Source organism: Delphinus delphis, chromosome 4 (assembly GCF_949987515.2).
Source record: "Delphinus delphis chromosome 4, mDelDel1.2, whole genome shotgun sequence".
Lineage (NCBI taxonomy): Eukaryota > Metazoa > Chordata > Mammalia > Artiodactyla > Delphinidae > Delphinus > Delphinus delphis.
In genome coordinates, this window is record NC_082686.1 from 23,044,332 (window position 1) to 23,067,320 (window position 22,989).

Sequence of the window (22,989 nt, forward strand, 5' to 3'; positions counted from 1 at the left end):
AGGCAAAAATCAGCACAAGTGAAGAAACTGATTGTGACAAAAATAATGAAGATGTTCCAGAGGAAGAGATGCCAATGAAAACTTCACATCAAAAACAAAACAAAACAAACCCTTGGAGATATTTTACAATATTGAAAGAGCAAAGAATAAAATGCCAAGAGCTGATCCAAACTTTGAAAGAAATATGACAAACTGCCAAGGCATAGAAAAAAGTGATTGCTTATGATATTAACCATAAATTATACAACAATAAGGCAAGCACTGCTCAACCAACTCTGGATAAGCATTTTACCAAAAGAGGAAATCACTTTAATTCTCAATATGCCTAAAGTTTTAAACTACAGCGTACTGTATAAATATTAGTTTTACTATTTTTCATGTCTTTATGCGTTTATGATCAAGAGATGTTTAATGTTTTGACCAAAAATTTTAAATGATTCAGAACAACCCTAATTTTCCAACTGACTTGTTTGCATAGTTTCAGCTGGTGCTCTCGCGTTTTTGATCCTGCACTACCCTGAGAAATGAGGACTGCCCATATGCGCTTTAAGAGATCATTAATATTGGATTCAGTGAAAATGTAAAAACAAATCCGCACTAAGTACTTGCAAACTTAAAAATAAGTGAATTAAAACATTTAAATTCAACATCTTATCTATTCTAAGATAAGGAAAATTTGAACTTGGCAAGCACCCTTGCTGATAAGAATTTGTGGTATTGCTATCTAATGTCTTAAATAAAATTAACAGTAATAGGTAAGGAGTTTTTGGTAAGACAAAGACAAAGTGCAGGGGGAAATGAAGAATCTCCATGGATATCCCTAATGGATAATTACAGGTTTTTCTGTTTCTCATAAACAGATGTTCTGCTCATATTGCTTTGATACATATCTGCCTCATTAGTTTGTTGTCTCTTGTCTCTCACTTCCATTTACTTTAAAAAGTACATCTGTTTTAAAGCAGAAACTAACACAACATTGTGAAGCAATTATACTCCAATAAAGATGTTAAAAAACAAAAAAAAATAAAAAGTCCATCTGTGAATTTCTGATGGGAAATCGTAATATTCAACAGTCAACCCTTAATGAGTTCCACTATTTGTCAGATACTGTGCTAGATTAAAGTAAAATAAATCACACCACTCTGAAAGATACTATGGGAAAGCTGATACCTGTGTAAAATCTGAAACAGAGAATAAAAACTAACATTATGATTTTCTTTAATACTCAAGTATTTAATATTTTCTTATTTACTGATATTTTTCTTTATAACACTTTGCTTTTATTAATATTTTCACAGGCACACAATATATTCATTCTTTGTAGAAACAGGCATATTTGAATTGTTTCTCATCAGCCTTTCTTCTTAAAAACTGACTTTTTTAAAAAGCTGTTTTTAATTCCATGTTTAGTTTTCGGATACAGACTTCTTATCTACATATTCCACAATTTCTTCCTCTTCTTATCTTTCTTAAATGACAAAGTTAGCTGTGTAGATAGATATGTGACTGAAAAATATTTAGAATATTTTATATACTTAACACAATCAATCATGAGTTACACTAGTGTTTCAATTTTGTCAACAGTCTATGCATACATGTGTTCACTCACTTTTTTCCTGTGACTAATGGGCCACTCATGTGATTTGTACCAAAAACGCATCCCCTCCAAATGAAAAATTAAACTGGAACACACATGCTTTTTAAAGGAATCTATCTATTGATTTATAATTATTAACAATTAAGTTGCACTTTCATTCTAGAACTGATATACATTTTACTTTTTAAAACACAGACATAACCTGAATTGACTTTATAATTCTCAAGACGTGCAAGACAACAGTACTACGTCAGGAAAATGATCACATTTAACTAATCAACTTTTTTTTTTTTTTTTTTTTTTGCGGTACGCGGGCCTCGCACTGTTGTGGCCTCTCCCGTTGTGGAGCACAGGCTCCCGATGCGCAGGCCCAGTGGCCATGGCTCACGGGCCCAGCCGCTCCGCGGCATGTGGGATCTTCCCAGACCGGGGTATGAACCCGTGTCCCCTGCATCGGCAGGCGGACTCTCAACCACTGCGCCACCAGGGAAGCCCCTTAACTAATCAACTTTTAATTAATAAATGTATAGAGAGAAAGCTAACGAACTAATTAATTTTTAATACTGAATATCAATGCTCAGAGAAACTTAAAACTCTTTTAGAAGTCAACAATTATGCCTCTATTATGCACCAATATTCTTCATTATTCACTGATTAAGATTAATGTCCCTGTGGCAATTTTGCCAATTAGAAGTGTTTAATTTGAATTTTCTTAAATCTTTAGAGTTAATCCACCCACCCTTTGAGAATTGTCTTTAAACATGTTCGCTTACACCTATACATAAGCCTTTATTTATTTATTTATTTATTTTTTGCGGTACGCGGGCCTCTCACTGCTGTGGCCTCTCCCGTTGTGGAGCACAGGCTCCGGACGCGCAGGCTCAGTGGCCATGGCTCATCGGGCCCAGCCGCTCCGCAGCATGTGGGATCCTCCCGGACCGGGGCACGAACCCGTGTCCCCTGAATCGGCAGGCGAACTCTCAACAACTGCGCCACTAGGGAAGCCCTATACATAAGCCTTTAAATAACGCTGTACCTAATATCTTTGCAGAAAGCTACCTTGTAATATACATGATTTTTAAAGTTCCAAACAAAACACTATATTCATTCATTCTTAGAACAGACTTAGAAACCCTGAAATAAATGAAATCCATAAAACCACTTTAAATGTTATTTCATTCATACAAATCTCAAATTTTTGAAATACACTTGAAATTTTAAATAGTAGTTTATTTAGAAGAGTTATACTTAATGTCAGAGCATATTCCTTATCTTTCAGGTAACAAAAAATGCCCAAAGTTTAGAATTATCTTTATATTACCCTTCCTGAAGGCTTTTTTAGGGCATATTGTTTCCATCTTCTTCCTGAGTACATTTTCTTTTTCAACAATCTTGTTAATGATTTCTTTGTTGTTTGTATGCTTTCAAAGCAATTCAATTTCTCTATAAATTACCTTCAAATGTATATTTGTCTATAAGTTTGACAATGAACGTTTGAATTTCATTGTTATCTATTAATAAATTTCAATTTTCAAGTTATGACTTTTTTCAATATTCACCCTATATAGCCAGTCACAAATCTAGGGATCATTTATATATATTCTGTGGCAAAATGAGGCACAGGATCTCTTCTCACAGAGTTGATAGACATGGGGGGAACAGAAACATATCTCTGAAAACAGAGGTACAAAGGAAAAGTATAGAATGGAATGAGAGCTTAGAGAGGCATGCGACCCACTTAGAGAAACTTCCTTGAGAGAAAGGTCTCAAGGAAGTTGAGTATATTTATAGTGTAATTTCCTTTACACTATAAATGAAATGTAGAAGTAAAGAAGGAAGGTAAGAACATTCAAGGCAATGAAAGAGCAATGGTGGAATTACAAAGAACTGAAATAAGTATAGTAATCGGGAGCCTAACATCAGTCACAGAGAAAGACACAGCTGGAGGAAGAGATGGTAAAGATGAGGTCATGCAGAAGCAGACCATAATAAGGGAATTATCACTACCATAGTGTTTATACTTCACCCCCAAATTAATAAGTCACTAAATTAATTTTAAGCATCAAAAAGGTGGTATAATCATACCTCCAATTTTAAAAGGATGCTCTTTCTAGAAGAGGGACTAGAATGGATGTGAACAATCATGATGTGATTACAGCATGATGGCTTAGTTCATGATGGAGGTCGTGAAGACAGAAACTAGTGGATGATATCCAAGATAATTTTATTTAAGTGGCCAAATCTGCATGATTTGTCAATGGATTATGTTTAGGTAGGGGAATGAATAGGAAATGATTTAAAGATCTCTATTTGGGCAATGGGCAAATTTCAGTGCTATCCATGGACATAAAATATTAGAAGGTAGGAGGTTTGTGGATGAGAGTATAATGAGCTCGGACTCTGAGGAAGCCATCTGATTAATAACCATGAATAGAGTCAAAAAATAGGGACAAACAAGCCAAGCACACCTCCCTCAGGCTAGTGAAGTGGGGCCCCTAACAAAGTCCTGAACCCCAGAGGGCCCTATGATTTCTGATGCCTTCTTGGAAATTTTCTAAGTTCTTCATCATTGCCTAAGACTGGACAGAGTCAGGAGTGCTCTTTGGATGAGATCGCCTGAGCTAAGAACCGGACCCATATAAGTCTCATTCCCACATTTCTCTGTGTCATGATGCTCTCTTCCAACCTGTTTAAGGGATCAGTCTTATGCCCTGAATATCTCTGAAACTTGTGTCTCTGGGATCTTCTAGAGATGCAGGGGTATGGTAGGTTTCAGGAGGATGGCTTGATGAGCGCCTCACTCTCACTGGCCAGTGTAGAAATTCTTTTGTGAAACTGTGCGAGATTGGTTCACCAGAATTGTCCTGACATGCTGATTTTGGATGACTCAAATTATTCATACAGACAAGGGCACTGCAAAATATTTGCCTGGGTCTCCCTTTACCCTCACACCCACACAGTCCTGGGGTGGCCCTATAGCCAAGACCATTGGGACAGTTTCTGATTCAGAGAAAGGTCCATAAGTTCAACCCAGTCCAAAACCAAAGGGGAAAGAATATGAAGAAGAGAGTTTGACTGTGAGGTTGGAAGGAAAGAGACAGATATTGAACCAAAACATGAAACAACCACTTCCTGAATCATGGTTAGAAGCTAAGCTAGATCTGTTCAAGAAATGAGAATAGCAGACCTTGATGGATTAAGACCTAGGTAGAGGTCAATTAAATCTCAATCACGCATTTCTCCTTTTTATTTGGCTCCTGGCTCCTGGCTCCTACTAGACCAAAAGAGAGTACTGAAAGGAGCAACTTTCTATGAAAAGTTGTGGGATTCCAGATCTAAGACTCAATATGATGTGCATTAATTGAATGAGCTGTGGTATCATTTATTGAAAATAAACTATTGTGGGCATTTTTGTTTCATTGTCCATAATAGTGGATACTGAACTTGATGCTTTCTAACATCCTTTCAGGTGTACATTTCAATATTACGTTTGTTTCCTATTTCCTCAGTACCTTAAACTATGGGTTCAGTAGAGCCCATCCTAATATATAATGTAGCCTCAATCAGCATTTGTAAGAGGTGTTCTGACCACAGAAGATGCATTAGTCAGAACTCTGGCTGAGAATTAAAGAATAAACCCAGTTTCAGTCTAAGCAAGAATTACTGGCTCATGTAACATCATCATGGGAAAGGCAGGGTGAAACTGAGAAGTAATGGAGCAGAGACCTGCATTCTATCAGGAATTTTATTATTCTTTTCGTTTGCTTTCCTTGAAGGCTCATCTACAGAGCCTTTCACGTTCACATCCTATTAGCCCATGATCCAAAGAGGAACAGGCTCTTCCCTGCCACCTCCACTTTGAAATATCTTTAACAATGACTGGATGGGTTTACAGCACGTGTCTATTTCTGGATTGGTGACAATGTCCACAAGTATCTGTCACTTGGATCCCCAAGTAGGGAAGGTGGAGAGGCAGTTCCCAAAAGAAAGGTATGCTATTCCAGAGGAGGAGAAAGTGAAGAGGCAAAATCATGTCAGGAGGCATTTGGCAGAATCTTAGCCTACTTATCCTTTGTACATTATTCCTGAACTCAAACAACACTTCATTTAAACCTTCACCAAATTCATTATCTCTATCGATTGATTTTTTTGGACATGACAAATTGTCTTCCCAATCTTCCTCTAATCCTTGTATTTCCTGATACCTCTGGACTTGATAGTTATGGAAAGTTATTAAAAAGTTATGAAAGCTACGTGATCTCAATTCATTGATATTCTACTCATTACTACAAAAATTCTGTGGAAGAGTTGTAATTGACATTGTTATTTTTGTTTTAATATTTTGTATAAACATTAAATAAAACCACATATTTACAAAGGGGTATAAATAAAGCATTATTCTGTATTATATACTAATTGAGTTATGTATCAGTTCAACAACTTTGAAGCATGTCAACAATATGTAATTATAAGTTACACATACATAGCTTAGGTGAGAATCAAGGAACTCAAGTTCTTATCCCAGATTTTCCCATTTATATCATTCCTATGCCTTCATATTTTTCACTTTAAAATAGAAACATTATGTTAACCAATTGATGTTCATTTAACCTAATATCTCTATTAGTATTCTGAGAAATACTACTCATTTATGTCTTCTACTAGTATCAAACCAGATGCAGACTATGAGATGCCATTATTTGTAAAATGAAAATAACCATAATGCTAATTGATATTTCTACTAAAATTGAAAGGTAAAATTAATTAAATTGCCAGTGCAGTAAATTCTTCTAGCCTAGTCATATACTTTGTAGTATATAAAGATAAAATCAATATTTAAAATTATGTTTAATATTTAAATTTAAATTCAATTCAAAAGAAGTTATTACTAAAAAAAAATCTATGAAGTTTCCTAAGTCATTGAAGTAGATTCAATGATAATTTGGAATTTTTCTCCCTTTAATTTTTTTGGTATAATAAATGGAAATATTTAACAATGCTGCAGGGAGTACATTTTAATTAACTCTTAGTCAAGAGACCCACTACCAAATACCTATTCCATTTTTTATAGAGCATCAACAACCTTTCTCATCACAGACAAGTTCCTCACCTATCACTGAGAACTCAGTGAAAGAACTTACCCATCCTACATACACAAACCTGTCTAAGATAAATTCATTTTTTAGTTGATTCATTTGTTAATCATCAAATATTTATTGAGCACCTAATTTGTTAGGCTCTCTTTTATGTAATAAAAAGAAGTATCTAAAACCAATTCCCTAATTAATGGAGAGTACATAAATGAATATTAACTTTCTCAATGTTCCTGTGTACATATTCACAACATTTTGTGATAAGACAAAAAAATTTAAAGGGGCTTTTTAACAAAAAATCACTGCTCGAACTTTAAGACTTAATTATAGTAATGAATTACATTCTCTATTTTAAGATATTCTATTGAGAGTAATCTTTTTCAGTGCCAGATAATTGTGAGGCTAAATAGTGCACTTGAGGAAAGAAACATACAGCTTCAAATCTCTTTCTTAGAATCATAACTGAGTAATACTTGAAATCATATTTATTATTCTCAGTAAAATGTTTCAAGAAGCAGTTATATAAGATCATCTGCATTGCCATGTTGATTTAGGAAAGAAAACTCCTAAGGATAACTGGATTTTTTCATCATACTGTGGGAGATTTTCTACTTTATTTTAATTGCATTTTGTTCAAACCAAATAATAAAGTACAGCTCAATTATTTAATTTAGAATAGAGTTGATAATTAATGATTAGCACTCACAATTTAAAAGAATTTTATCAAAGAAGATGTTATGTGCCCTTGATTAAAGATATTATGTTACAGACACATTTAGAAGTAAGGTAATATAGTTGTAAAATTTCCAGGATGGCAGAGGAGTAAATAACCTCCAGATATATGGTGTATCTGAAAACCTGCAGATATATGGTGTATCTGAAAACCTATAAAATAATAATAGTTATAGCTTATATTATATACACTTATAAAACAAAATCACCCTCAACTGTGTACCATTACCAAACAAGCCAAAAACTTACAGATAAGTAAGTAGTGTCACATAATTTTTAAGCAAGGATGTAATCCATTCAACCATACCTACTATTAAGAACCTACTGGGGATACAGCATGAACAAAAGACCAAAAGTCCCTTCCTTCACAGAACTAACATTCAAGTGGTGAGAGGCAGGGAATAAACAAATAAAATAACCTACAGAAGTACGATGATGGCAAATGCTCTGGAGGAAAAGCATAAAAGAGGGGAGTGTTGGGGTGAGGATTGGGGGCTACTGATTTCTGGTTTTCATCAGAGAAGGCCTCATGGTAAAAACAACATTTGGGGGCTTCCCTGGGGGCGCAGTGGTTGAGAGTCTGCCTGCCGATGCAGGGGACGCGGGTTCGTGTCCCGGTCTGGGGGGAATCCCACATGCCGCGGAGCGGCTGGGCCCGTGAGCCATGGACGCTGAGCCTGCGCGTCCGGAGCCTGTGCTCCGCAACGGGAGAGGCCACAACAGTGAAAGGCCCGCGTACTGCAAAAAATAAAATAAAATAAAATAAAAAACAACATTTGGGACAGCGCTGGGGTAGGGGAAGGGCAAGCCATGCACATATCTGGGTAGAGAACATTAAGACTTTTTCTAGGTGGTTGAAGTAATAGCAAGTGTGCCAGGGTAACAGGACATAAATTTTAAAGAGAGCAACTGGAGTGAGAGCCTTTCAAAAAGGTTGCAAGGTGCTGGCTTTTATTCCTGAGTAACATAGAAACCTTTGGAGGAACTGATAGTTTTGACTTTGGTTCTGAAAGGGTCTCTGCAGCTGCTCTACAAATATAATACACTGGGGTGGCGAGAGCAGACCGCATTAAAGGTAAAATGAACTCATGGCACTTATTTAAAACTAAATCAAGCTTGGCATGTCTACTGATGGCAATACCTGATTTTTTTTTATCATGAGTAGTTTTATTGAGATAGTTAGACATCACTGTTTCCTGAAAATACAAGATTAAGGCTGCCACATTTACTGGCTGCATATTTTAGAACACTTTGCAAACTGGTAGCCTCCCAGACCTAACGATACTTTCAGTTTATATTCTTGGTCCAGAAATTTTTTTAAAAAATGATAACAAAAACTGAACTGGATAATTTTTTTAAATTAAGAACTATCACATTAAAAATCCACATATCTTAAATATTTAAAAAATCAGGTGATCGGAGGATAGGAAGACAAAAATTAAAAAGAGAGAGAAAAGCAGTGCTTCTGAACCTTTAATGTGTATGTACATCACGTGTGAAATTGTGAATGGCAAATTCTAACTGATTAGGTCTGGAGTATGACCTGAGACTCTGTATTTCGGACAAACTTCCAGTGGCTGCTGAAGCTACCAGAGCTCAGATCGTATCTGGAGCAGAAAGGTTCTGGGGGTCAGGAACAGTTTACACCCTCTCCTACAATCCTCACATCCTTACCCTTTCACTGTTGTTGCTGATGTTGTTGGTGTTACCGCATTGGTGCTTACTGGCTTTTTTTTCTCTGTTTCAGAAGATAGTCTCCGGGTTAAAATATGTAAATAGGATGGCCATTTTTAAACTAGGACTTGCAATTTAATGCACACAGGAGATACAATTACAGATTCAAAAAGAAGAAGTATTATCATGTTTTACCATACAAATATAATCAGTGGACTTTCAGAAACACATGGACAGACAGCTTAAATACACTATGCAATGAAAAGCAGTGACAGGTCTCAGTGGAGGATGGATGGGATAGGGGCACAGTAACTAAAAGACATAAAGATAGAGAAGAAAGATGAGAAAGCAGAGAACAGGTGTTTTAGATGTCATGGACACCCATGCTCAAACCCCAGTTTCAAACAAATTCGCTCTGGAACAGACATCTAGCTTCAGTTAGAAATTGATGTTCACAGAAATATTCAGCCTTGCTACATTAATATCTGTACTGAGAGCATCTCAGGGACTAACAGAAAAAAAAGTGGTGGTTTTTAATGTGATTCTTTACTGTGGGTTTGATTGTCACTAATAGCCAGCAGATGGGATAAATACTTTAGGGAGAGAAGAAAGCTAATAGAAGTTTTCTGGCCAAAATAAGCCGTTATACTCTAAATTGCATTGTACCTTTGAGAATAGCAAAATTCTATTGGGGAAAGTTTTTTAGAAAACAAAATTATTATAAAAGGTAGGTTTCTTTATTAACAGTAATTGTTCCCAAATACTTCTATCGGGTAATTTTTTAAATTATATTTTCAAGTTTTTTAGAAAACAAAATTATTATAAAAGGTAGGTTTCTTTATTAACAGTAATTGTTCCCAAATACTTCTATTTGGGTAATTTTTTAAATTGTATTTTTAAATAAAGATTATATTTTCTGGCGAAGCATACTTTCTCTAGTTCTAAAATCCCTGTATTGAGTGAAAAGTTTCCAATGGCTAGTTTTTGTTGAAAAGCAAGAAACTCAAAAAAGATTATCATAATATGGCTAGCTACCCAATTATAAACCTATGATCACTGAAGCCTAGAAACCACTACCTATGAATGTCTCTGGTTGTGAATGGATGTGCTCAGTAAGCAGTTTTGTCAAACACTGATTGTTAAAATCATAAGTAAGTCCTGGAGATCGAATGCACAGCATCGTGATTAGAGTCAACAATACTGTATTATAAACTTCAGAGTTTCCAAGAGACTAGACCTTAACTGTTCTCACCACAAAAAAAGAAATTCTGCAACATGCTAGAGGTATTAGCAACAGGACAGTTATAATCACATTGCAATTTATAAATGTATCAAATCAACATGTTGTACACCTTAAACTCACACAGTGTTGTACATCAATTAACTCTCAGATAAAATCTCCCCAGAGCTGACACTGAAGAAAAATTCATCAGAAAATAAACCTCTGGTATATAAGACTACCAAAATTTGTCTGTATGCAACGTGACTGATCATAGGGGTTGTTGTGTTTGATTCAAGAGTTTTCTTCTCATATGAAAGTTTGAGGTAACAACACTGACATTCTGTTTTTAATTTATTCTCAAAATGTGAAGAATTCTGACACAATTTTTTTTCTTTTTCTTTACAAAATGTAAGTCTGTATTCAAAGAATAATCTTTGAAGAGTATTTCATTGAATATCACGGATAACAATAGATTAAACAATTCAATATGAAACATAACTTTGGCATAATCTAATATCTATTATTTTGCTTTAAATTATTTAAAATTGTATTGACAGTTGCTAGGCTTGAAAAGGATGTAAAGCTCTTTCTAAAATGATCTGGGTAATGCACTTTCTTAATATTTGTATTGATTGCTAATCCGGATCATATTTAACTATTGAAAGCTATTAATTTCATACACAATTTAAAAGCACTTTATTGTTATTTAATATAGTGTCATATTCTTGCTATAATACAATTACAGTTCCACATCAGTTTACAGAATTATAACATACAAAACAAAGGAGATATTTATTTCAAGATAAATTTAGAGAGATTACATAAATTTGAAAGGTGATATTCAGATAGTAAGAATAAATTCAATGACATGACTAATTCCTGATATAATAATCTTAGTTAGATTGAATCCTATGTGATCATACAATTATTAATCACACACAAGATCAGATTTGCCAAAAATGGTGCCAAAGCAGACCTTCATCATTTCGACCCTCCAAAACAACAAAAACCAAAGCTAAATGGAAGACTCTCCTCTGAATGCTAAGGCCAGAATCCAAATGGGATGCATTCTTAGTACTTATGCAATAATCTCACCATTTCCTGTCTCACTAGATTCCCAGTCCTTTCCGCACGATGCAGAATCTGTAACTCCCCATGGTCCCCACAGGATACAGATGGTATACTCAAATTAAGATAACACCTTATTTACAAACAGACTAATTACAAAGTTGTGGGTGAGGTATAGGGGGACCATAAAGGAGAGTTCAGGGACCAGCGCAAGCAACAGAGGAACTGTTTTCATCAGCTGGAACGAGGGACCAATGGAAGGAGATGTTACAGGGTGCAGTTAGGGAAACAGTGGCATTAGGGCAGGACATAGTCTCAAGGAGGAAGTCAGGGCAATGAATAATCAGACCTCCCTCTCTTCAGTCTCTTGACAGTTTCTCGCTGGCCCATCCCAACTGAATAAAATACATGTCAGTTTCTGGGACAAAGACAGAGTACAGAGGAGAGTAAAGGGGATCTGAAAGGGCAAATGAAAGCTATCCAGCATACCTCAACGGAATATGGAAAGTATGCTTTGATTCTTTTCAAACCTGCAATTTCCCTTCTAATGTGAGCAATCATCATCAAAGGATTTACGGAGAAAAACAACAACAATGAATAACCTAAATCTTAGAGACACCTAAATTCTCATGTAATTCCTGTCATCTTTCAGGGAAGATAGTTATAATGTCAGGTATGTCCACAAAATGATAAATGTCATTATTAAAAGGATGGATTGACTTTAGTATTTGAAAACAATTAATTTAATTTGAAAAAAACCATAAGACATAACACTGAATTCAATTGCAAGTATTAAATATAGGAAGAAAATGATACACACTCCTGTACACATTTGAACTGGGAAAATGTTGAAGAATAAACTGTAAAGTTTTAAAACTTTAAAACTGCTCTCTTCACATATTCTAGTTAAATTTATTGTCCATTTTATTGAAGACTCACATGTAAGCACCACCACAATCACTGCTACACATCTTATTATTGAAAATCTTTCAAAAGGTCTAATTTTGTGGTTCCTGAGGTAATGACATTTTGCTATACTGAAGCACCCTCATTGCTCTTTGATGGTCCCAATCCTTAAAGCATCTCAAAATCAACATTATGTACCCATGCCTGGTATTACACACAAATGAAATTGGTGCAGGAAGATGAGATAAACCTGCTCTGACCTTATAAGCTATAGCATATATTTTCAACAGCTGTCTACTCTGTGCATGCAATTCTGCCAACTACACATTTTCTTACAAGTAGAATGTAAAGTGGGTAATTGTATTTATCTCCTGGTTTATAAATAGACCTTCATATCTGCAAAATGAGCTTTAGAATCCAAAGAGAAAACATACTTTGGCAATTTTTTCTTTCTTTTGTTTTTCCTGTGTATCACCAAAGTCCTCTTCTATTCTGTTTTGAGATTCTCTTTCATATGCCATTGTCATGGAAAAGCATTCTCTGATATTTCAATATCAGTAATACTAGGTGTCATTTCAATGTCCATACCTTTGCTCACTTTTTATCTCATTTACAGTAAATGTGTTGATTGATTTCAAACAACATTCTATCTCATTTAAAGAATGTCTCCTCACATTTTTATCTTTGGGTCATATAAGAAAGGCTTCAAAGTACTCCTATAAGAAGGTCATCCTGTAAATGAATATTAAAACCCACTTAATATTTTCCTTTAAATAAATCTAGGTACATTAAATTAAATCTGAAGGATTCATTTTATATAGTTTTCATAAACTGTATGATGAATTAATTTCCTTCTATGAATTTCTAAAATAAACTGTATATATTGAATAAGAGATCTGCTAGCAGATTTATAGCAATGAGCTGATACTAACCTACAAGAAAATAGCAATAAAAACTAGAAACTAACCTTTATTCATTGTACCAGGGGTCCTCAGAACTGCCTTCAGGTGCCTACAATCCTATCTTCAGAAAAGTATCTTCATCCATACCCTAGCAGAAAATGCAAACCTGTGTTCTTCATCACAGAACGCCAACTCTCCCGCCATGACAGCTAAACTAGTGGTGAAAATTTGATGAGAAAAGAGCTCATCTAGTGATTGGCCAGCAGCCTGAGGCTTATAAGCCCAGCTGCAAGTGGGGGAAATCAAGCAAAATGGACATGAGATAGAGTCTGGGCTGGAACTGGCACACGAGAGGTCAATGTAAGCTGAGGAATCCAGCCAGTGGAGAGAGAACCAGAGCAGATGTGCAAAGGGAGAAATTCCATGACCGAGAGGGTGGAGAGGAGAGAGTGCCCAGTCCTGAAAGTGTCCAGATAGTAAGCTCTCCTACTCAGGTTGCTGACCACAGGCCTTCTTTCAAGAAACCCCTTTTTGCATGAAGTTAATTTAAGAGACTCTCCATTCCTTGTAAATAAAAGACCTCCAGCTAGAACAGGCATAATGATTAATAACAAAAAATAAAATAAAACAAAATAATAATATTGCATGTATTTTATAGGTTTTAACAAAATAAATATATTTTTAATAAAGAAATTCAATTTTAGGCTTTCAGAACCTATTATAATGGAAGAACTTTAACCATTGATAGAAGACAGTAGCTGAGAAGTGGAAGTAGAAATATGAAGGGTGCATAGATTTATCTAGTACCTGTAAAAATCATACCAGCACAATGACCAACTATTGTAACTCAATATAAAAATATTTTATTTACATGAGTGATGATTATCAAACAGGAAAAGGTACTATTTTCACTATAAGCCCAGAGCATAGAGCTCTTTAATTTTAAATACAAAAAGTAATTTATTTATTCATTTAGACAAATATTATTGAGCGCCAACTATATGTGGGTGGGCACCACCCAATCCTTTGAGAGGCTGATAGAAGAGGACAAAGAAAGGTTGGATTCACTCTCTGCCCTACTGTTTCAGCTGGGACATCAATCTCCTTCTGCCTTCAGGGTTCCTGGGCTTAGGCCTTCAACTTGGAATAGAATCTACACCATCTGCTCCCCAGCTCTCGGGGCTTCAAACAGTACAACCTGGTCTCCTGTGTCTCCAGTTGGCAGTACCCAGATCATGGAACTTAGCCTCATAACCATGTGAGCCAATACCTTACAATAAATCTCTTCCTAGATATATCTATCTGTATCTATCTATCTACCTATCTATCTATCTATCTATCTATCTATCTATCTATCTATCTATCTATCTGTCTATCTATCCAGCCATACATCTTCTATTGGTTTTGTTTCTCTGGAAAACCCTCACTAATATAACGTGTGAATCGACAATTATTTCAACTAAAATTTCAACTAAATAAAAGGAAGATGGATTTTAGTGTTCACTGGGACCTAGATTACAAGCTCAGCTTAAATGTCTGTGAAGAAATACTTTATCTGAACCTCAGTTTTCTCTTCTATTAAATGGAGATAATAATTACCACAAAGGTACTATTTCATTCATTCATTCATTCACTCATTTATCCATTCAAATATCAGGCATGCATTGAGTTCCAACTGCTATACTAATAAGTTGGGAATACAAATGCTACTACTGTTAGTACTGCTACTCTCACTACTACTAGTTATAATGGAGATTCTTGACCTCAACGATTGAACAAGCCATAAGAGTGACAAATTAGCAGATATTTTGTTTTGATCAATGGCTTGGTAGAAGGAAAACACTTCTAAAGCAGCAAACGGTAGCCCTCCAACTCGGATATTCAGAAGAGGCTAGGGAGATTTCTACATTATGTTTAGATATTTCTCTTCAATCCTGAAACTAGATACAAGTCCAGAAAAAGTGGAAGGGGTTTTCAGGAAGTGGCAGCAGAGGTGCAAAAGCTCAAAGACCTTTGAAGAAACATGGTGAATTTGTGAAAATCTAAGGCATCTAGTACAACTGAAACATAGAGGAGAGAAAGGAAAAACTGAAGTTCTATTACAATGACACATATGACATAAAGATGAACATAACAAATCAGTCCAGTAAAGCCTTCAGTTGACACCAAAGCCTCAGATAAGATCCAAAAGTACTCTCTGCAGTGCATGGCAAATATAAAGCACTTTAGCTATTATTAGTTGTAGTATCATTAGGTGTAATAGCAGTGGTAATAACAGCAAGAGTGGTAATAATATTTAATATCACTTTTAACAAAGCCTTTAATAAAACCTAATTTTTAGTGAGCTACCTACTTTTCAAATTAAATTTAATTACCATCAAGGTACCAAGATGAAATATTCTGTGAAACATGACATTTAAGTGCCCATGTCAATGGTCCAATGATGATCCACATTTTATTTTTGAAAGTCAGAAATTGTGATCTATTTTTCAATACAAAGTAGGCTGAATCCATATAGCACTATATTCCTTATTACCAACAACAAGTCTTTTTTTTTGATCTCCAACAGGTGTAAAACATGGGGAATTCTTAAAAAGTAATACACCTTACAAATGAAGAGGAAATAGGCAGTCAACCTGAAAATATTCAGAGTAATGATAGTAAAGATGATCCAAAATCTTGGAAATAGAATAGAGAAAATGCAAGAAACATTTAACAAGGACCTAGGAGAACTAAAGAGGAAACAAGCAATGATGAACAACACAATAAATGAAATTAAAAATACTCTAGAAGGGATCAATAGCAGAATAACTGAGGCAGAAGAACGGATAAGTGACCTGGAAGACAAAATAGTGGAAATAAGTACTGCAGAGCAGAATAGAGAAAAAAGGAATGAAAAGAACTGAGGACAGTCTCAGAGACATCTGGGACAACATTAAATGCACCAATATTCAAATTATAGGGGTTCCAGAAGAAGAAGAGAAAAAGAAAGGGACTGAGAAAATATTTGAAGAGATTATAGTTGAAAACTTCCCTAATATGGGAAAGGAAATAGTTAATTAAGTCCAGGAAGCACATAGAGTCCCATACAGGATAAACCTAAGGAGAAACACACCAAGACACATATTAATCAAACTGTCAAAAATTAAATACAAAGAAAACATATTAAAAGCAGCAAGGGAAAAACAATAAATAATACACAAGGGAATCCGCATAAGGTTAACAGCTGATCTTTCAGCAGAAACTCTGCAAGCCAGAAGGGACTGGCAGGACATATTTAAAGCGATGAAGGAGAAAAAGCTACAACCAAGATTACTCTACCCAGCAAGGATCTCATTCAGATTTGATGGAGAAATTAAAACCTTTACAGACAAGCAAAAGCTGAGAGAGTTCAGCACCACCAGACCAGCTTTACAACAAATGCTAAAGGATCTTCTCTAGGCAAGAAACACAAGAGAAAGAAAAGAACAACAATAACAAACCCAAAACAATTAAGAAAATGGGAATAGGAACATACATATCGATAATTACCTTAAATGTAAATGGACTGAATGCTACCACCAAAAGACACAGATGGGCTGAATGGATACAAAAACAAGACCCATATATATATATGCTGTCTACAAAAGACCCACTTCAGACCTAGGGACACATACAGACTGAAAGTGAGGGGATGGAAAAAGATATTCCCTGCAAACGGAAATCAAAAGAAAGCTGGAGTAGCAATTCTCATACCTGACAAAATCGACTTTAAAATAAAGACTATTAGAAGAGACAAAGAAGGACACTACATAATGATCAAGGGATCGATCCAAGAAGAAGATATAACAATTGTAAAAATTTATGCACCCAACATAGGAGCACCTCAATACATATGGCAAATACTAACAGCCATAAAGGGGAAATTGACAGTAACACAATCATAGTAGGGGACTTTAACACCCCACTTTCACCAATGGACAGATCATCCAAAATGAAAATAAATAAGGAAACACAAGCTTTAAATGATACATTAAACAAGATGGACTTAATTGATATTTATAGGACATTCCATCCAAAAACAACAGAATACACATTTTTCTCAAGTGCTCGTGGATCATTCTCCAGGATAGATCATATTTTGGGTCACAAATCAAGCCTTGGTAAATTTAAGAAAATTGAAATTGTATCAAGTATCTTTTGTGACCACAACGCTATGACACTAGATATCAGTTACAGGAAAAGATCTGTAAAAAATATAAACACATGGAGGCTAAACAATACACTACTTAATAATGAAGTCATCACTGAAGAAATCAAAGAGGAAATCAAAAAATACCTAGAAACAAGTGACAATGGAGACACGACGACCCAAAACCTATGGGATGCAGCAAAAGCAGTTCTAACAGGGAAGTTTATAGCAATACAATCCTACCTTAAGAAACAGGAAACATCTCGAATAAACAACTTAACCTTGCACCTAAAGCAATTAGAGAAAGAAGAACAAAAAAAGCCCAAACTTAGCAGAAGGAAAGAAATCATAAAGATCAGATCACAAGTAAATGAAAAAGAAATGAAGGAAACAATAGCAAAAATCAATAAAACTAAAAGCTGGTTCTTTGAGAAGATAAACAAAATTGGTAAACCATTAGCCAGACTCATCAAGAAAAAAAGGGAGAAGACTCAAATCAATAGAATTAGAAATGAAAAAGGAGAAGTAACAAATGACACTGCAGAAATACAAAAGATCATGAGAGATTACAACAAGCAACTCTATGCCAATAAAATGGACAACCTGGAAGAAATGGACAAATTCTTAGAAATGCACAACCTGCCAAGACTGAATCAGGAAGAAAAAAAAATACGAACAGATCAATCACAAGCACTGAAATTGAAGCTGTGATTAAAAATCTTCCAACAAACTAAAGCCCGGGACCAGATTGCTTCACAGGCGATTTCTATCAAATATTTAGAGAAGAGCTAACACCTATCCTTCTCAAACTCTTCCAGAATATAGCAGAGGGAGGAACAATTCCAAACTCATTCTATGAGGCCAACATCACCCTGATACCAAAACCAGACAAGGATGTCACAAAGAAAGAAAACTACAGGCCAATATCACTGATGAACATAGATGCAAAAATCCTCAACAAAATACTAGCAAACAGAATCCAACAGCACATTAAGAGGATCATAAACCATGATCAAATGGGGTTTATTCCAGGAATGCAAAGGTTCCTCAATATACGCAAATCAATCAATGTGATACGCCATATTCACAAATTGAAGGAGAAAAACCATATGGTCATCTCAATAGATGCACAGAAAGCTTTTGACAAAATTCAACACCCACTTATGATAAAAAACCCTCCAGAAAGTAGGCATAAGGGGAACTATCCTCAACATAATAAAGGCCATATATGACAAACCCACAGCCACATCATCCTCAATGGTTGAAAACTGAAACCATTTCCACTAAGATCAGGAACAAGAAAAGGTTGCCCACTCTCACCACTCCTATTCAACATAGTTTTGGAAGTTTTAGCCACAGCAATCAGAGAAGAAAAGGAAATGAAAAGAATCCAAATCGGAAAAGAAGAAGTAAAGCTGTCACTGTTTGCAGATGACATGATAGTATACCTAGAGAATCCTAAAGATGCTACCAGAAAACTACTAGAGCTAATCAATGAATCTGGTAAAGTAGCAGGACACAAAATTAATGCACAGAATTCTCTGACATTCCTATACTCTAATGATAAAAAATCTGAAAGTGAAATCAAGAAAACACTCCCATTTACCATTGCAACATAAAGAATAAAATATCTAGGAATAAACCTACCTAAGGATACAAAAGAACTGTATGCAGAGAATTATAAGACACTGATGAAAGAAATTAAAGATGATACAAAGAGATGGAGAGATATACCATGTTCTTGGATTCGAAGAATCAACATTGTGAAAATGACTTTACTACCCAAAGCAATCTATAGATTCAATGCAACCTCTATCAAACTACCACTGGCATTTTTCACAGAACTAGAACAAAATATCTCGCAATTTGTACGGAAACACAAAAGACCCCGAATAGCCAAAGCAATCTTGAGAACGAAAAATGGAGCTGGAGGAATCAGGCTCCCTGACTTCAGACTATACTAGAAAGCTATAGTAATCAAGACAGTATGGTACTGTCACTAAAACAGAAATATAGATTAATGGAACAGGATAGAAAGCCCAGAGATAAACCCATGCACATATGGTCACCTTATCTTTGATAAAGGAGGTAGGAATGTACAGTGGAGAAAGGACAGCCTCTTCAATAAGTGGTGCTGGGAAAACTGGACAGGTACATGTAAAAGTATGAGATTAGGGCTTCCCTGGTGGTGCAGTGGTTGAGAGTCCGCTTGCCAGTGCAGGGGACACAGGTTCGTGTCCCGGTCTGGGAAGATCCCACATGCCGCGGAGCGGCTGGGCCCGTGAGCCATGGCCACTGAGCCTGTGCATCCGGAGCCTGTGCTCCGCTACAGGAGAGGCCACAACAGTGAGAGGCCTGCATACCGCAAAAAAAAAAAAAAAAAGTATGAGATTACTCCCTAACACCATACACAAAAATAAGCTCAAAATGGATTAGAGACCTAAATGTAAGGCCGGAAACTATCAAACTCTTAGAGGAAAACATAGGCAGAACACTCTGTGACATAAATTACAGCAAGATCCTTTTTGACCCACCTCCTAGAGAAATGGAAATAAAAACAAAAATAAACAAATGGGATCTAATGAAACTTCAAAGCTTTTGCACAGCAAAGGAAACCATAAACAAGACGAAAAGACAACCCACAGAATGGGAGAAAATATTTGCAAATGAAGCAACTGACAAAGGATTAATCTCCAAAATTTACAAGCAGCTCATGCAGCTCAATAATAAAAAGCAAACAACACAGTCCAAAAATGGGCAGAAGACCTAAATAGACATTTCTCCAAAGAAGATATACAGACTGGCAACACACACATGAAAGAATGCTCAACATCATTAATCATTAGAGAAATGCAAATCAAAACTACAATGAGGTATCATCTCACACTGGTCAGAATGGCCATCATCAAAAAATCTAGAAACAATAAATACTGGAGAGTGTGTGGAGAAAAGGGAACACTCTTGCACTGCTGGTGGGAATGTGAATTGGTACAGCCACTATGGAGAACAGTATGGAGGTTCCTTAAAAAACTACAAATAGGACTGCCATATGACCCAGCAATCCCACTATTGGGCATATACCCTGAGAAAACCATAATTCAAAAAGAGTCATGTACCAAAATGTTTATTGCAGCTCCATTTACAATAGCCAGGACATGGAAACAACCTAAGTGTCCATTATCAAATGAATGGATAAAGAAGATGTGGCACATATATACAATGGAATATTACTCAGCCATAAAAAGAAATGAAATTGAGCTATTTGTAATAAGGTGGATGGACCTAGAGTCTGTCATACAGAGTGAAGTAAGTCAGAAAGAGAAAGTCAAATACTGTATGCTAACACGTATATATGGAATTTAAGAAAAAAAAATGTCATGAAGAATCTAGGCATAAGACAGGAATAAAGACACAGACCTACTAGAGAATGGACTTGAGGATATGGGGAGGGGGAAGGGTAAGCTGTGACAAAGTGAGAGAGTGGCATGGACATATATACACTACCAAATGTAAGGTAGATAGCTAGTGGGAAGCAGCCGCATAGCACAGGGAGATCAGCTCCGTGCTTTGTGACCACCTAGAGGGGTGGGATAGGGAGGGTGGGAGGGAGGGAGATGCAAGAGGGAAGAGATATGGGAACATATGTATACGTATAACTGATATACTTTGTTATAAAGCAGAAACTAATACATCATTGTAAAGCAATTATACTCCAATAAAGCTGTAACAAAAAAATAGTAATAATACACTTTGCATTCCAGGAGCTCACAAATAGTGATAAGGATAGAAAATTACCTAAATGACTCCAAAATAATTCAAAAAGTAATAATTGTGAAGAATATGAATCAATATTTTATAATGATGTTATCAATTCTGGCTTAGGAAGTGTGAGGTGAAATTTTAGTGCCATCTTTAGAGATAAGCATTATTTTTCCAGGCAGGGGCAGTAAGGGCAGGGTATCCTACACACAAGGAAGAGAAAGTGGATGAAGTTAGAAACTGGATGTCTTATTTGAGGAACAGTGAATAGCACTGAATGTTTGAAAAATGTGACACAGTGTGCCCAGATGGTGAAGGAACACCTGTGGAAAGTCAAGGAGCATAGTCTTCATGTCAAAGAGGTGGGGAGCCATCAATATTTTTAAGCACATGAGTCCTTAAGAAAATATTCCACTGAGAGTGTAGGAGATAGACTACATCAATAGGGGATAGAAATAAAGGTTATGTAAAGGTAACTGTAATAACAGTTACCTGTTAATAAAGGATGATGATGGCCTGGATGAGAAAAGAGTGCAGTGAATAGAGAACTCATAGGACAAAAGATCAAAGCAAACCAAAGCAAAATTGATAAGATAGTCATTTTCTCACCAATCATTGCAGTATTTGGTTTATTCTCTTAAAAATGCTCATCATAAGCAATCCTGATAGCATCAGTTTTTTATAGTCTTATTTCCCCTCTTAATATAAATTTCTTGAAGTCAAAGATGTATTTCTATCTGTAAAACATCCATAAGTACTGTCACAATTTGTCACTCATGTTAGTGGCTTGCTAAAAGTCTAATGAATAAATGAAATCTTCTGTTAACAAAGAGGAAAGTGAAAATTACCTCTAAAATGAAACAAGAAGTCAGAGTAATGAGTTATTTGTAGTTTGATCCAAAAGAAGTACCGTTTTTACATCTTGATATAACAGCTTTGTTTCACTCTACAATCAAAGAAAAATCACTAATGATCAGTGAGTTGTTTGTTAATTTCAGACTCTTCCTCTCCCTTGTCCATACTTAGAAAAAAACAGGGTGACAAAATAATTAATATAATGAACTTCGTTTAACCATTGTAGCTATTACAGGATAAAAATACCTATATAACCAAGCCTCAAATTCACACACAAGCACTCAAATATATATTTTTCCGTAGTGAGAAAGTTGGGTCTAACCTAGAGGTAATAATTCTAAATGCTTCTATTTTGTTATCTGTTAACATGGAACAAAAGCAAATTCACTCTCCTTAAATATGAAATAACATATTTTACTTAAAATTAAGCCATATTTATAGTGTGTTACGAGTTTGAATTGTACCAACTTCAATTTTACTAAATTATGAGATAATTCGGCTACCATTACTGTTAACTTAAAACCAAAATTTGATTACAGGATTCTGTAAATGAAGTTACCTTCAAAATTCACTTTCATGATTCATCAATACCTTCTTTTAAAGGGTTAGGTATAACTTGGCCTGTGAAAGTCATATGTCAGTTTTCTCCTTAAATCACATAAATGAGTAAAATGGTGTGCCAGTAAATGAACAGAACTGTGCCATAAAATATTTACCTATAGTCTGTTTATTAAAAACTACTTAAAATACACTTGAAACTCTTTTGCAATGGTATCAGTAAAAATTCATCTCAAATTCATCTTAACATTTCGAGTTACTGCTTCTTTTATGTGTTCAAACTATTTTATTTCCTCTTATAGGAGAAATAGAATTTTTATTCCGTACTTCTCTTTAGTTTTTACTTATAAAAGTTGCATTTTAAATATGAAGGTAAAGGGTGCTGGGTTACTTTTTAGGGTATTGATTACATGTAGGCATGATCATTTATACCTAGAGCCTCATTAACATGA